Here is a 16136-nt window from a genome sequence, read left to right on the forward strand (position 1 = left end):
TACATTCAAACATTGCGTCAGGTGTGAGAAGGCCATTCCCGCCTAGCAAAGAGCATAGTTCACTCCGCCCACCCGAAATAAGTTCTTTAATGTGCACGGAAGCTTGCACGAAGTTCCCGCATTTCGCCCGCATACGAAGTATTGCCTCCGCAGCCAGGAATAAACCCAGGCTCAACTCTTCCGCCGCTATCCGCATGACCTACAGGAATAAAAAATGCAATGTCTTGGCAAGGCTTAGGCGCTAGGTTAGCCGTAGAAAGGAAAGGTGAGAACACAGGCGCCATGACAGGACAGAAGAAGCATTGGTAGCTACGCGACGCGAAAATGGTCAGCGGAAATTCCCCTGGAATTGCTGCTCCCAAGATCGTGAATTACGCCGACGCTGAAGATGAGCAGTTGTCTACCTCAAGGAGGCGCCGACATGCACGTGCTGGCAGATGTGAGTTGCAAATAATTTGAGTTGCCCAGGTGTAGCATACTGAAGATTTCTGGGCCACAAAATTCTCCAACGAATATTGTAGGGTCGGTAAAATTATGAAGATTTGTATTCGATATAAACGTGACCTGCATGTTTTTTGCCTTTCATACCAACATGTTTTGTTACCCCAAAAATGGTCCGCAGTGGTAAACTAGCCTTCACATCGCTGAGTGAAGTAAATTCATCTGGTGCAATGGCATATCGCATGTGTTGGGTCTGTATAGATGCTGCTTGGGAACTTTGGTCCCATCTACCCAGATAATACAGGGCCCATACCGCCGTGAGTATATCCTCAAATTTCCTCCAGACATGTAATTCCGAGAATACCTTACCGAGGAACGATTAATGGGCCGAAGAACGCGGAAGAAACAACCACAGAAACTGCTAATTCTAGCAAACTTAGTACGTGCACTGTGCCTGGAATAACGCGGGAGTGGCGCTTACTTGCGCACCTTGTAATGCACTCTGGCATCAACAAACACCGGCAGACACAGCCTAAAATGATAGCAAAAGCGGGGCCCGCAGCGTAGTCACGCTTGCGGCTGCAAGAGCGATAGGCACTGCATTAGGGCCCCTGCGGTCGGCGCAAGTACAGAGGTCAAAACGGTTAACAACAACGCGCGAACACGTGGCCTTCAATACGTGCAGCGCCGCCTGCTAATAGCTACCGGCATGACCATCGAGATTAGGGGATGACACTGCGGCGGCTTGGCATGTGAAAGCTATTGCCGAAGCTTCCAGCTCCCCAACGTCAGATCAACTTCTGCTGGTCGAGAGGGACAGTTGAGGAAGATGCCGCATGGATGCCTGAAATAAGGACCTAAAGCTTATTTAAAGTTCTGTCTCACTCTCTCCCACCGGCTTTCTTAAATGCAGAGTGCGGTGTGTTTATTGGGTGGAGTTACCCAGGTGGACTGCATTTAGGAGTCTTGTACGGCTGACATTACTAGCAACGCACGACGAACCTACAGGAGGCGCCATTGTAGCCTTCAGCCCAGTGGTCACGTTACATCTGCGTCTGGTGCCAAGTCCTCCTCCGATCCTCTGACGGCGCTGGGGGGGGTAATGAGTGTTAGTTGTCACGGAAACGTCGGCACCATGTTTTGCTACGAGGCGTTGTAAGTGTCGTTGTAACAACGCAAGGAGGCGCAGCCCGGAGGGTGGGGCAGAATGTGAAGCTGTCGACTCCTGGCTTCTCCCCGCCCTGCCGGCACCGCGCCCGCTAGGCCCGCCGATACGGCGCACTTAAATGTCGGCGTACGCTGCTTGGACAGTTAATGCGACAGCCGAAATCGCACTTCAACACTTTATTCATGTTACGAACATCCTACTGTGCGCGAACGCAACGTGCGGCAAAAAACACTGATTTCCAATACGAAGTAGCAAAATTTTACAGAAGACAGGCTACACGTAATTCTACAGCACTTTGCACTACACCAGCCTTGTTGTTCAGCTTGAACTCACGATATACGAAGCAGTCTGACCTTTTACTAACCCAAGGCAAAACAATTACACTATCTTCCCGTAGGAGAACCCTGAGTAGTATGCGAAGCAGCCATGGGGTCGATTTAGGTGCCCATTTATTTTCAGTTCGTCGTATCCGTTAGGTTGAGGTACGTAGCTCCCGTTATATCTACCGTTTGGTTTTCATGGTAACTACCGAACTACGAAATGGGAAATTACGTTGACCCTATGGCTGCTTCGCTTATTACTCAGGGTTGCCCTGCGGGAAGATGGTGTACTTTTATAGGAGGGGGTGGGGTGTTTTAAAGGAGGTGAGTGGAGAGGCATTAAAGAGAGAGAGAGAGAGAGAGACGTTGTACGTGGTATGAGTTCGTCTTTATTTAGACAATATCATCATCATGTTCAACGTAGGTGACGTCGAGCAGTGGTTAGCGTTCCGCTTTTATTATGACCGTGTTATGGTCTGTGGAATGTAAAGTCAAGGGCTGTTGTTGTGAATGAACCCTAAAGTTGCTGAAGATAAGGTCGATGCACGTTGTGGGCTGCTTGTAATCACGGTCCGCTGAGACTGGCCCACGCACGCCGCCGCCGATGACGATGAAACGTCGAAGGCGCGTGAAGCGTGCTCGTCTCATGCCGGCCCAGGAAGACACCGGCAACACTGTCGCTCCAGGAGCCATTAAAGGGTAAGACACCACCGGGCGTTCACCAAGCCGAGCATGCGCAGCAGGGGTGTCGACGCCACACGGCGGAGGGAGAGACATAGCCCCGACCATGAGATGTTTCGCATCTAAAAGACTTCTTGTTGCGATTGGTCCCTATGGATCAGATAACCGCTATTTTGCAATCCTCAGAACGCTGACTTCAGATTTCTCTTACTACGGTGCGACGAAAGCGAGTGACTTCCGACCTTGCCTTTCGCTGTTGCTCCGGCCTCAGCGGTGGCGGTTGTTCTGTATGCGTGCCTCTAGTCGCGCCGTGGAGAGGCAGAGACACATGCAGGAAGAAAAAGCTCCGCAGAGATAGAAAAAATAGTGATACGAGGGGCGGCGTCTTGCCTACCCAGTATCGCGGCGAATAGAGCCGGATAAAGAGAATGGAAAATAACAAAACTGACGTTACTCTGGTATAGGTTGTGGGAATTACAGAGGTGCGCCGTCTTCCCTATCTTCCGGCTCGCTACGGAGGCGAGAGGAAGGAGGTCCCTCTCTCTCTCTCCCTGCCGCCGAGCATTTCTCCGCCGCGGGAGGATGACGCCGGGGGTTCTGCCGACTCCCTCACGGGACCGGGTTGTCGTGCCCGGGAGCTCCGGGCGGGCTCGACCGGGGCGTACGACGGAAGAAGGCTCTCTTTTGGATACCAGCCATCATCGGGAGCGGCGGTAGGTACATGTTGCTTCATTTTGCCCTTCCTTTGTCGGCCCTCGTGCCTGTTTCTCCCGTCCTGACCAGGGTGGTCTTGGTGGTGGTAGAGCGACGCGTCCAACGTTCCTTATTGCGGTGGCAATAAACGTCGGTGTTGGCGATTTCTGTGTCTTCGGTGTTCATTGCTGCTCGCTGCGCTACGCCAGCTGGCGGTCCGTCGCGGTGTTCAGTGAAGCTAGACTTGCGGCCGAGGTTCGAGTGCGAGCTATGTCTGTGTAAGAAATCTGGTCCCCACAAGGTACATGACTTGACGATTCTGGGTTAGCCAATGCTTTGGCTGGAGCGATAAAGCGTCTGAGCGAAACCTAGGGTAACCTGCAGTGGCGTTTTCTTGCATTGCGCCGATAACCGAAGAAAGCGAAGTTTTGGGATCCACACGGAGCAATCGGAAATCGGTTGCCGTGTGGAGCTTTTTGTAGTGTGAAGCGTCGAGAATACACAAGAAGCTGCGTGACTCGACAGTTACGTGGGAATCGAACAGTGAGTTAAGGTTCTGATTTTGTCGCACCGTCTTTAAAGTATTCAGGTCGGGCAACTCCGTTGTTGCAGCGGCAAGACAGTCGTCAATTTTGTCAGAATTATCGTCCATTGTTTCTATTGGAAACCGGCAAAAACAATTCGCTTCCGAACCTTTGGGGCCACTCTTGTAGGTGGGAGTAAAGTTGCATTCCTCTATCCGCCGATCCCACCACGCAAGGAGGCCAGAAGGGTCGCGTAGGTTCCCAAGCCAAGAAGTTGTGTTATGGTAAGTACAGGGACACTATCGCCGTGCTAGTCAGAACGAAAGCGTTGCGCTGCGAACATTTATGCTTGAAACTCTTCTCCTGTGACAGTGCAGTTACATACTGCCTTGATCGGAAAACCACTGCCATATTAAAACACGTGTTGACGACTATGTGAGGTTGAACGATGGCGTCTGTATGAACTTCAGTGGGTATACACAGTCAAAGTTACGAAAAATACTTAGCCGCCCTGTAAACATAAACATTAGCTTGCAAAGAGTGTTGTCAAATTCGGGAGTACATGTGAAAGGAGTATATCGGGTTACGGAGCATAGAAAGTAGAATCTGAGGTCACAAAAAAATTTTAAACACTCAATAAACTGGGGCTCCTTGGAGGGTGCGACTGGGTTCGTTTTTTGGGGTCCTGTCGCCAACCATCCCGCTCAAGCTAAATTTATAGGAAGGGCTCGGCGCTCGCGAAAGCGTCATTTCGATACCATACCCACTTGTATGTGCACAGAGCAAAAAAAAACTAGGCGTGTGTTATGCAAATTTTAATCGAAAGTGCGACCTAAAATTCCGACGTAATCCCAATTGTACCTGCTGATATAATGCTGTGCAGTGCCAGCAAAACGGTATATATACACATTTCGATGCTGGTACTTGCATTTCACAGGTTAAAAAGGCATATGAGTGAACGTATGGTTCATCTTATCTGACCGTAACTACGTAAAGTCCGTCTTATGTGACCGTCTTATCTAACTAAAATCGTGTTTGTCGCTGGCATGCATAAGAATCTGCCTGTGTTCGAACTGTAGGTACACGAAAGAAAAGTAGGAAACTGAGTGAAGGCAGTCAGGTGCGCCCTCAGTCCTTGGTAAAGGGTACGCCCCATTTTCCATGGCATCTTTCAGGCTGTGGTAGTCGAGACAAAATCGTTAGGGGTCACCACTCTTCTTCACCAGAGCCGCTGTAGCGGTCAAGGGGTTAGAAGAAAACTGAATCACGCATTTGAACACTTTGCCGAATGGTCGTTCATGTCTTTGTGCTAAGACGGTATCGCTTGATAAAGTTTATTTTTTTATTTTTGTTGCGTAGTTGTTATTTATTATGTCGTTTGCCCGGTAGTGTTGAATCCACAGTGCGGTGAGGGTGTCGGAAAAGTTGAAGACAGTTGAGCATCGACAAAGACGGCTTATCAGAGTCCGGGGTTTGTCAAAGAGAGTTTAAGATTCCCAGCATTTTTTGTTGTGAGTGTGCATAACTCAGAATTTGATGCGCGATCGTTCAATCATATGCATCAGCTTTCGCATATCATCCTTTGGATTTTTTTTTTTTAGCGATAATATTTATTAGGCGCTGTTTCCGAGTTCAGTGGACAGTCAGGTAGACGTAAAGGTATATCAAAGGTTATCCCCTGCTGCACCCGCGTCAGCCATGTTCATGTTTGCACAGTATTTTCTTAGTCGGCGTTCCGTGTGCTTGCTAGTCCAGTTTCCGGTGGCTCTCTGGAGCAGCGGTGGCGTGTATAAGGCTAGTTGGCGTTCTCTAATGATAGATTTTACTTCTCTTCATTCGGCATAGCCGGAAGAAACTAGACCAGCAAACCCGCAAAGACAGGGCCCTACGAGCATAACAGGGATGACGCAGGTCGCACTGTGGCAAGAAATGAGAAATTTTTATTATCTATTTGAGACTCTTCTAGTCTTGCATATGGTGGCTGTTCATAACTAATCTACTTTAAATGCGTGCCTATATTAGGGGATGTATCTGATCAAGAGAAAATAAAGTGTATTCAGTTTGCCGACTGTGATGCTTAGTCATCGGCCGTGAGCCCTTGCGCTCTGACAGCTTGAAGTTGAAATCATGTTGGTCTCCAAAATAGCGCCTTTTATTAACTAATGATGAGGTACAGGTCATGTTTTGAAAGGCGTCCGACATCATCGCTGACCGCATGCCAACTGCACACACACCGGGACGTATGCATGGAAGGCCTCGTGCTTCGAAGGAACGTTTTGCTTATGGACATAAGACATACAATCGTAGTACAAAAGCCACGCACTTTTATGACCGAGAAAAAGTTTCCAATCTAACCATAACCCACCTCACATAAGATTCGCTTAATAAAGCACTGTTTTTTACGCACAAGTGCCGTTCTTTTTTTGAGGAAGGGTGGAGGTGGGGAAACGAACGTGACTGGCGGAGGTCGGCAATAAGGGTACCATTCCCTTCCCAAAAGAAAATTAAAGATAACGACAAGCAGAATGTGAGTTATCCTTCGGGCTAATGGTTCCGCACTACCCTCGAATGAAATTAGAGGGTCAAAGCGTCCCTTCGATTTGCAGTCAAACGCCAACAAATTCCGCTACAGTTTTCTTTGCTGCATGCAGCATTCAGGAAAGACAGCTGAAGAAATCTAGGCCATGCAAGCGGCTAGCTGAGAAAACACGTGAACGCACAAGGAGGAGAAAAAAAGTCTAAATTATGGCGAGAGAAGTGCACGCAGAGAGCAAAAAAGAAATCGATACAGAATGCAAATAGACGAAAAGGAAGACAGAAAAATAGCATGAACAACAACAACGAAAGCACAAATAAAGAGAGTGCTCCGTGTTGCTTGTGTTGCACTCGTAACAAGGTACTGGACTTGAGGGGAGCGTGGGGCGGTACCGCGTTCATTTTTTGCACCAAGTGCACATCCTGCCCACTCACTAATATTCTTTCTGGACTACCTTCGCTTGCTGAGGGTAAAGCAAAGCAGTTCCACTGGAAAATTATTTAAGCAGATAACTCACGAGCGGCCGCAGCTTCGGTTGAGAAAAATAATTTGTTCCAGCGGGTCCGCAGCTATTAACCCTATACCTTTATGGCCAGTAAATGCCAGAATAGTATAAAAATGTTCCGTAGTTCTGCAAAAAAAATTCTGCTGAAGTTCGCGGAGTTATCTATTAATGCGTAGCGTTCTTATGCCGCTTGCTTGAGTGCGAGTTTGTTCCAGCCATATTTTTTGGCTTTTCTAAATCCTGTCCAACCAATTATCTCCGTTGAGGCTATTATAACGAATAAGAAGGAGCTTTTGTGTAATCTGCATTAATATAGAAATGCACGGCTTTCAACGATTCCCTATTTATCCTATTTCTTTATACATTTTTGTTATTTTTTTAACGTTTAAAATTTTCTTTCTACAATTATCTCATTTACGCCGATATAACGATTATAGATGGAACTTCCGTAAAATATGTATTATTGTGGAAATTCAGGTTGTTATGCGATTTGTATTTTCTGAATTTTTTCACAATTTTGTTATTTACTATTTTTTCGAAACTTCGTTCGACCAATTACCTCAATTTACGCTATTATTACGACTCCACGTGGTACTTTCCCTAAGTCTGCATTATTGTGGAAATGCGGGGTGTTACACGGTTAGCCATTTTCAGCAATTAATTTATAGCTTTATAATTTCTTTACCACTTTAAAATTTTGTCTGACGAATTATCTGCATTTACATTATTACAGCGATTACATTTGGAACTTTGTGAAATGTGCATTCTTGTGGAAACGCTATGCGTTACACGTTTTGCCAATTCCGTGATTCTTAAATAATTTATGTTATTTTTCAGGTTTTCGAAATTTCTTCCGACCAATACTAAAAGTATTATAACGAATACCTTTGAAACTTTCGCAAAACCTGCATTATTGGGGAAATGCCGAGCGTTACACGGTTCCCCATTTTCCGTAATTATTATTCTTTTATTTTTTTAGCTTTTCAAACTTTCATTCGACCAATTATTTCTATTGATGGTAAAACTATTACAGGTGGAGCTTTCGCGAAATCTGCATTATTGTGAAAATGTAGGGCGTTACACGTTTCGCCCTTTTCCGTATTTTTGAACAATTTTTATAATAACAACATTGACTGCTCAATTAAATGTTTATTCCTCCTCCTCTTCAGTTTTTCAAAATATCATGCGACCAGTTGTCTCCATTTACGCAATTAAATCGATTGCAAATAAAACTTCTGCGATATCTGCATTTTTGTAAAAATGCAGTACGCTACAAGATCCTGGCTGGGGGGGTACTCGGCATCAAATGCACCCGCATTAATATTTGCATTTTTCGTTTTCATGGTGACAGCTTTCACAGAGTTGTTCAGTTTACTTCTACCTTCCTTAACTGACAACCTTTTGGACGAAATAGGTGGTGATGTGGTGTAGAAGAAAGCATTCTTGTTCATCCGTTAAACTGGACGTTGAGGAAAAAATGCTACTAGCCTAAAAGAGTTTCCTGCCGGTGCCTTCAGGAATACCGACTTCCTCCTTCATGTAGTGCGATCATCACGAACATCCTCCGGCACGCTAGAGGTCTGCTGCGTTGCTCAACAATCAGACACCACAGCAATGCCGCTTCCCGTCCTTCCGATAAGACCGCGTCCCGTTACTCGTGACGCACTTCCGCGCAGCCGGAATTTAACGTGTCGGCATCGTCTTCACTGGATCAAGTTCGCTACAGGCAATGTGCCAGGTGTCGAGTACCCGGGACGCGGTCTCCAAGAACGACACTGAGTCCACGGTACAGCACACATTTATTGGTAGTTCCGTTACCAAGGTTTGATTCTCGCAGAGCCCGCTCCGCAATCGCTGAATCACATCCTGTCCGCCATGTTCTAAACGCAGCTCCTGCCAGCTTCCGCACCTTCGTCACCCGGCACACGTTCATGTGGATGGCCACCGCGTGGGATTGGCCTAAAACACGGTTGTCCGGTTAACACAAAGGTAAGCCCAAGCTGCCCAAAACAAACGGAATTCACGCCACTTTTAAACTTTTAATGCCATCAGTTGAACCCACGTAGGCCCATCCACCGGCGAAAACTCTAAACAGAGAATACGTACCGTAGGAGCGGCGAGATTATTTTCATGGCATAGTGTGCGCGACACCTAGATCCGCCATACCAATACAGCTCGAAAAGCTTTTAAAAAGGGGGACAAAGTATCCTACGATTGTCGTGGCAAATTAAGCTTATGTTTTTGGTGCTGAAGACATGCCGCACGGCAAAAATTGGACCAACTTATTCTCATAACTTTTTCGAACTAACCTCAAAATTTTCCGAACAAAAACATTTTCCGAACACAGGTTTTTGACGAGAACAAAAAAATCTCCGAAGTCATCTATGTGCACCTTATAAGTGAAATGTAGGTTGTGGGAGCATCGACGCTTCAAACAAACAAGGTGAGAGGACAAGCGCTGTTGTGGTGCAGAAAATTGAGGGTCCATGCCATGTTGCGGCACTCTCCGTATGTTGTTCCCCACCGCATGCTGTTACAATGGTCGTCCGTTAAGTTGTTTCACTAGAAATTACCAAAGAATGACTTTCACGATTTTCGAAATTAAATAATAAACTATGCTCTGAATGAAGTTGGTAAATGTAGTTGCCTGGGTCTTACCATTGCAAATGTTTTCTCATGATGCACTGAGAACTCGAAATGTCCACTCCTGCGCCCTAAATGCACAGATGTACGGCGTACACGCAGCAAAATGTCTTAAACGGAAATAGCCTTATGAGGTTACAATGAATACACAATCGGCGTTTCAGTGCGTAAACTCTGCTTCAATCACACCCCACCTTTGTTAATTTCCTAATTCCTGCATACTGGGTATTAGCAAGCGAAAACAAACCCCCAGCTAAAATATGCAGCAATCCAGCTTTATTGCGACAACAAAAAAACTGGATTGTGCAATAAACAGGTGTCACCGTGGTTAGCCTGGTTTGTAAACAACCAATGTCGGCAATAGTTCTCGAAAGGAAACATGGGAGATTAAAAACTGGTCGACTGCAATGCCACCGTTTATCTAGCTTCGCTTTGCGTTTTAGTTTTGTTTTAATAGGTTAGTTTACACTTTTGATCTCTTGGTGGTGAAATGTTTATTAACAAATGCGCTGTATGTGAACGAATCAGCCTATATTCTTGGCACCGTTTTTGTGCGCAGTGAAGATTGTTTGTGCTTCAAGAGAACCTCATGAGAGCATTTCTCAGCTATAGAGCACATGGATCTTCAAGGTTGGCCCGACACAGCAGGAGAGAGCATAAGTGCGCGTTCTAGGCATAATGAAGTAGGGTCTAGAAGAATGGCTTCAGCTCAATTTTCGTGAAAACATTTTGTGTCTTCGAGATCTCGGTTCTCAACCCGAGCAAGAATTGCAAAACACTGATTAGCCCGAAGAAGCAAGTGCCTCAGGATTTTCCACTTGAATTTTATTTGGAGAGCGTGTGCTACATAAGAACACATAATCGTTTAGAAGATCAATATTATTTAAATTTTCATAAGTCGAGTGAACATTTATTTCCTTTGACCAGCTCTCCGGATGCTGCAAAATAGTGATTGCGTCACATTTGGTGCTTTCTAATATATTGAAAATCTATAAGCTATTTCGTGGTCTACATCTGTTAGGCTCAGTGAGCACACGTCCGAGACATCCCCGTAAAGTGATTTCATATTGAGATTTTGTTCGTTTGGTCGGAAAACTAAAATTGATGACGATAAGTAGGAACATGGCAAATCACGAGTGATGTATACAATTTCATTTATTTTCCTGCGAGCGCCCTCGTAAATTTGTCTACACTACTGAGCCACGAGTTCTTGCGGCTTGTCTCTTCTTTTCTTGTTGTTAGAGTTTGTGTTTTCCTCCTATCAACGAGCTTACGCATAAGTTTGAAGACCACTTAGTCTACATTCAAGAAGTTTGCTTCAACTGATTGTAACGTCATTTAAATTTTGTTTATTTGTTCACGTTTTAGACGCCGTGGTCTTGTGTTATTGCGGTATTTCTGTTAAAACACGGATACAATTGTTACCGTGGGCCTATATTAAGGGTATAGCACAGGACCTAGATGAATTGAGATCGATGGAAGAGGCCTCTGCCCTGCAGTGGGCGTAGATAGGCTGATGATGATAATATGGATTGGTGACGAACTCACATAATACGCTGCGGGATTTGCGTATGGCCGGCCACGCTGGCTTAGTGGCTATTCTGGTGCTGAATTTACGGTCGAGGGTTAGGTCCCGGTCCCAATGGCCGTTTTTTTAAAAGGCGTAGAGTTCTTTGCGAGTACCTCGACTGCCGGGACAGTGTAACGCCCTGTATTTCCATAAAAATGCAGATTTGGCAGAAGTGGCACCGTTAATAGTTATAATCAAATAATTAGAGGTCACTGGTAGTGCATAAAATTGAAAAACAAAAAAAGAGAAAAATGAAGAGATTTTAAAATGTGACAAAGCCAAAAATATGCATTTTATGCATTTCCGCTTAAACAGCAGAATAAACGAAAAAACTCCGCAAGAAAACGCTCAAAACGCGAAATAACAAATGGCAAAATTTCAAACCGTCTAACGTATGTCTTTCCACAAAAGTGCAGATTTGGCGGAAGGTCCACCTTTGATCGTTATAATAGCGTAAATGGAGATAATCGGCTGGAGAGAATTTTGAAAAATAAAAAACACTAAACAAATAAAATTTAACAAAACTGATCCTACGGAAATCAAAACTGTGCGTCTAATAAATCTATACCAAAAATCGTAAAATAAACGAAGAAAAGCCATAAAGGCATGTTCAAAATACGAAATTAAAAATACCCAATACGGCGAGCCATGTAATGCCCTGTATTTCGACAAAAAAGTACATTTTTCGGAAGTAACACCTTTAATCCATACAATAGCTTATATGAAGATAATTATTGGGACATAATTTCTAGAAACCAAGAAATAAAAAAATAGAAAAAAAATTAACAAAAATTATCGGACAAAACGAAAAAATTCCCTCGCACTTCCCCGAGGGGGAGAGTGTGTAAGTGCGAATGCACGGTTGTTGATTGCGCGATTACGGTGGATATCGTGATGTTGGAGTGGAGAGGAGGCGCCCAACACCCGCAGTCACTGAGCGGAGAGAGGAGGAGGAGAGTAGCGCCCGCCGTTACGGCGAGGGCTACACGAGCGCCCTCACGCGTCGGAATGCGGAGCGCCCGCTACGCGAGCGAGAGCTCTCCCGCCCGAAGTGGAGAGGAGGCGCCCAACACCTGCAGTCACTGAGCGGAGAGAGGAGGAGGAGAGTAGCGCGCGCCCATCTCCCCCGTTGCTAGGGAAGACGAGGAGGAAGACGAGGAGCGCGCGCACCCGCAGCTGTTGCTATGCGGACTACGGCGGCGGACGATTCAGGCTCGCTTAAGAAGTGCATTCGCACTTAAAAAATGCGCCTTCTACCACGTTACAAATTTGAACGCTACAAATAGCGTAAATGAACAAACTGCTCAGCACGCCTTTATTCTTCGTAAAAAAATACATGATTAGCGAAGTTGACCCATTTTATCGCTGTAATGGTATAAATGTACATCATTGGCAAAAACAAACGAAAGAGAACTTAAAAAGACTAAAGTAATCCAACGGCTTTTCCGGCGGATAGCCATATTTGGCCGTAAACACATCCCAGTGCAGCGAAGTCTCAATATAACGAACCGCGCGGGACCGCTCAAAATCATTCGTTATTTTGAAATATCGTTGTAATAAAAAACTTGTGGCTATATGCCAGGGCTCATACATAGGCGTGAAAATGACGTAGCTTGAAAGTATTCGCGTGTGCAGACAAGCAAACTCTGAAATCAAAACGTTGCACTCACTTCAAAGTAGCTTTATTTCAAGAAATCAGTTATTTTCTTCCGGCGAGTTCAGCACGCACGACGGATTCCACTCTGAGCAACACCTCATCGGGTACATCATCGCAGTGACCGATGAAAGTGTAGACTTTGTTCATGTGCAGTGGAATATCAATTTTTTACAGTATCGCATCTTCTTCGGTGTTCTGCGACCCCCAGACGTCTTCGTTTATACCGCGACGATGACTACTGTCGCGGCTTCTTAACTGCGTGGCTAGCTGCCTTCATCGTTGGACCTCGCACAAAATTCGCAGAAAGATCACTCACAACAAAGACATACCTGCCCGCACACGTCAGTAGCGTGAGAAACAACCGAACGACCCATCGGCCACCGACTGACACACCCAATACGAGAGAGAAAAGGGGCAAACTCAGCTAGGCTGGCTAGGCTACTGCACATTAAACTACAGCTTTGTGGTGGCGCTAGCAATTGGCACACAACCTGGCGATGATGATAGCTACTCCACTTGGGAGAGCGCACCCAGAAACGGCGGTTTCAGCTTAACGCGAGAGTTGTGGCGTTGTTACTTTACCCGAATTCGTATTATGGATGTTCCTCGACGGTAACGGTGAAAATACATTACGTGCGTTATCCTAAAATATGCGCTAAGCTGAAAATCGCAGTTCTGAAATATTTTTACATTGAAAATATACGAAATCTGGGTTGGATATTGAAAATGTTCGTAAATGTGAGACATTCGTAATGTGGGGTTCGTAGTAACAATATTCGACTGTATAGATAAACGGCTTAAGTAGACACCTCTGTGAAATTCCGCAGATTTTTTTTTTATTCGATGCGAAAAAGTAAAACGCCCTCATGTGGAAATTTCGGCGCATGTTGAGTACTCGGAAGCAGTCAAGTTTAGTTCGGAGGCCTCGTCCGCAGGAGATAAAATCGGCGTGTAAAATCCGCAAGTTGAAATTCATTGCTTCCGTATGCTAACATGGTAACTAAAAGCGCAGAAAAACGCGGGACAAAGAGAAGCACTACACAGGACAGGCGCTTCTAACTGAGTTTCAATGAAACCTTGTCGGTGCTCCGAAGCTTGCGTATGGTAAAGTGCCCCCACAGTGCTACTACGGTTTTACTAACGACGTTTTGTATTATAGATACACACTTTCATTCATAGCGTTGTGTTTTATTTGCCATTTTGGCAACCATTCCGTTGATGTTTATGGTACGTGGAACATGATGTTCTTTGTTCCGCCAGCGTACAGGTTTTGTTAAATCACTTGCTTGTCATTGCGTGCCGCTTCGTTTGGTTTAACACCTGCCACGGGGTATTTTAGAAGACGTAATTTTCCTGCAGCAGATGTTGGGGCCGCCATTAGTTCCGGCTAGAGAGCTCAAGTGCTAGAGAGCTCAAGGCAGAGTGTTTAAGGACGCATGCTGAGCGCCGTTTTAAGTGCGAATGCACTTCTTAAGCGAGCCTGAATCGTCCGCCGCCGTAGTCCGCATAGCAACAGCTGCGGGTGCTCGCGCTCCTCGTCTTCCCTAGCAACGGGGGGAGATGGGCGCGCGCTGCCTGGCCGCTGACATGGCACATACCCACGTGCGGGATTGGCCAGGAATCGCGCGTGAGAGGGCTAATGCACCCGCTTAAAGGAGTACTGACACGAAATTTCAAAGCTGAGATCCGCTCTAGCAATCAAGTACAACGACAACACAAATAGGTGTCTGTGAATAAATGCATCTTTCTTTCTTTGTAGTTGTGTGTGTGTGTGTGTGTGATCTCTCTTTCGCGACCATTACCGAACCGCGCAAATTCAACTCGTGCATTCGCCCTTTCACATTCTTCCCCTCGGGGAAATGCGGGGAATTTTTTCGTAAAACTCGTAGAGACGAAACCAACTTAATGTAGAATATAATGGTCATCTTGAAGCAGCGACTGATCCAAAGTACATCAATATCGCATAATCTAGACACCAACCTCTGAGAGATACAAATAAATGCAACACAACTTAATACCTTGAAGTTCGGCCTGCTCTGGAAACTCCCAAGTGGCAAATCATGAGCTCTTGTACCTCCTGGCTGGTGATTTGCTGGTGTATGTTATCGTTATGAAGACAAAAAAATGGAAAAACGCAAAAAAACGCCCCCCCCCAAAAAAAAAAATTAGAACTCATTCTTTTTGCGTTTATGCTGTGTGTTGCTTGGGTGACACGTAATTATCTCCAGAAAGTTCTGCAGTCCCAATGCGCCGAAGCACAATTTCTGCCGAGCTTAGGAGTGGAGCACATGTTCAGACGCAATGCCTACCTCGAAACTTAAACAAATAAGCTCAGTGGCAAGCGCGGTAATTGAAAGTTGTCAGATTTGTAGCTGCAGAGGTTTGGCAGACTAGGGTTGCTGAATGGGGCGCCAGGCGATTTCCGAAATCTAAGAGCTTTTTCAGCGGTGAGTGAATAACAACAAAGAGCCTCGTCAGCGATAAGAAAGCGTAACGATACATTGGGCGGGACATTGCCTCTTACGAACACCTTGTTGGGCGGGGAGGAGAGGTACTGGCAACACATAATATATACGACCATCCATGAATCGCGTTTGCTAGTGAACAACCATACGTTTGTGGGCTGTGGCCCAGAATTGAAGTCACATATTTTTCCTGGCGTCCCAAGGACTCTGGTATTGCCTTGTGGCCATCTGGTAATCACCCTGAGCCTCTGCTTTCGTGTCACATCATCCCTGCATCCGCGACCGCCATTAGCGAGCTTGATCCTTCAGCTCTTGTCTTTATAGCGTTGTGGCGGGAGCTATGACGTCCGCATTTTGGGTGGAAAAGAGGTTTATTGCGCATTCAGACCTGGAATAAATAACAAATCTAAAGCCAAACTTGCACAGCACACGCGTCATTAATTGCGGCGACTTATGTGTCCAGAGCGTCTCCCATGAATGTGCTAAACTACTTGGATCGAAGTAACCCACACCACCCTTTCTTCGAAAGCTTCGCTACCGCATTGCTTCGGTCGTCTAGTTTTCTTCAACGGGATCTTCAAGCCTGAAAAAAATTGAAACAGAAAGAAAACAGGACAAAGACACTAAAACCACAAAAATCAAAAGGAAAAATCATACATAGGGTGAAGGCGTGTTCTTGTTGTCCGGTCCTGAAAATGACTTTCTTTGTAAACATAATGTAAAACGAAAATGTGTGTTCTGATGTGATTTCAAACTTGCCCTTCACAGTACCTGCATGAACAATAGCAATAGCGTTTAAGTGTTCCATTTACAAAATTCAGAAAATTATAAATTCGGAACAGGAAAAAGTTGCAGAATAATACCCTTACCATGATAGTGCGTGAGTAGAAGAAAAGAGTTCAGTCAAAGTAGTTCGCGAGGAGACAAAGAAAC

At 45.5% G+C, this 16136-nt stretch overlaps 1 protein-coding gene across 2 annotated transcripts in view; it reads left to right on the top strand.

Annotated features, from left to right (window-relative positions):
- Nucleotides 1-3085: 3085 nt before the first annotated feature.
- LOC144139467 (uncharacterized) overlaps nucleotides 3086-16136 on the top strand; it is a 30377-nt gene continuing 17326 nt past the window's right edge. The window contains exons 1-2 of one of the 2 annotated variants that reach the window (XM_077671803.1): nucleotides 3086-3323; nucleotides 8759-8857. The gene's annotated coding sequence lies outside the window, so the exon portion shown is untranslated. Of the gene's footprint in view, nucleotides 3324-8566; nucleotides 8655-8758; nucleotides 8858-16136 lie in introns of those variants that run through there. The other variant, XM_077671802.1, reaches the window with a different exon arrangement.

Source organism: Haemaphysalis longicornis, unplaced genomic scaffold (assembly GCF_048455015.1).
Source record: "Haemaphysalis longicornis isolate Haplotype H1 unplaced genomic scaffold, Haemaphysalis longicornis Haplotype H1 scaffold_5, whole genome shotgun sequence".
Taxonomy (NCBI): domain Eukaryota; kingdom Metazoa; phylum Arthropoda; class Arachnida; order Ixodida; family Ixodidae; genus Haemaphysalis; species Haemaphysalis longicornis.